The sequence below is a fragment of the Lucilia cuprina genome, chromosome 6, assembly GCF_022045245.1.
Source record: "Lucilia cuprina isolate Lc7/37 chromosome 6, ASM2204524v1, whole genome shotgun sequence".
NCBI classification, from domain to species: domain Eukaryota; kingdom Metazoa; phylum Arthropoda; class Insecta; order Diptera; family Calliphoridae; genus Lucilia; species Lucilia cuprina.
The window spans coordinates 47,595,446-47,596,726 of record NC_060954.1 but is presented as its reverse complement, the minus strand read 5'-3'; positions in this window follow the sequence as shown (position 1 = coordinate 47,596,726).

The following is a 1,281-nucleotide window of genomic DNA, read 5'->3' as shown; positions in this document are numbered from 1 at the left end:
ATAGAAAACAAAAAAAAGTACCGAACGAAGGTGAAAAAAGTACCAAAAAAGTTCTTTTAATACTTGCTTTATTTCATGTTTCTAAGTTTAAATTAAAAGCAAACTTTAAGAAAAGTACCTGTGTGGAACGAAAAAGTACCAAAAAGTTCCTTTATTATTGATTTCAAATATACATATGCCAAAAGTAACACCCCATTCGCATGTTTAGTATTTCCAAATCTAAAAATTTTATGTAAATTGGCCCGTTTTGCTTGAATGAAATTAAATTTTCTATTTTTACTCCCCATTTGGTACTTTTTCCTCTCCATTAACGAAATAAAAAATCGTTATTATGTATTCATCATATGTATAAGTAAATAAACCAAAAACAATGTTTTATGCAAAAAGTACCAAAAGTAGGTAAAACTATTTTTACTCCTTAAGCGTCCGAATATCCAAAAAGTACTAAATTCGTATTATTATGAAGGCGTAAAAATTTTTTTGTATGTTCTTTGGTTTAAAAGATACATGGGGTGCAAAAAAGTACCAAAATATTGTTTTTACCCGTTTATTCCCTAAAGGGGACGAATTTGAAAAAAGTACCAGACACCTGTACGCTTATATTTTAAGTGAACAAAAATAAGCTTTAAACAGCTTTTGTATCTTCTCTAGTTAAGGAGATATGAGGTTATCGAATTTACCCTTTTTAACCCCCTGAACATTTGATTTTCCAAAAATTCCGTCTTAGTGGATCTATTTGGTAAGATACCAATATTCTGGCTTTGCGATGACGTATCAGTCAGTCAGTAATGTAAGAATTTTATATAGATTTAGATTAAAAATTTTCCAGTACAATTTTAATCGATTTAATTAAAGAATATCAATTAATATTAGTCTAGCCTTATTTAAGCTGTCGAATGCCTACACTTAATTGCTTCAATTAAATTATTAAATCGATATTTAAATTATTCAATTGATTATAGAATTTCTATTAGAAAATAAACTGGAATGAATAATCGATGTGCATTACTAAACGATATTTTAGGTGTGCTAATATAGCTATCTGGCAAGAGGTTATCGTTTCGATTATAACCAAAGACTTTAGCAAAAGGAGCCCTTAGTTAGTTAGTTAGTTGTTAGGAGTACCTGCAGCTTTCGGCATTTGCAGGAAGAGAGCTTGTACCTCATGAGCTAATATCTATCTATCTACCTATCTATCTATCTATCTATCTATCTATCTATCTATCTATCTATCTATCTATCTATCTATCTATCTATCTATCTATCTATCTATCTATCTAT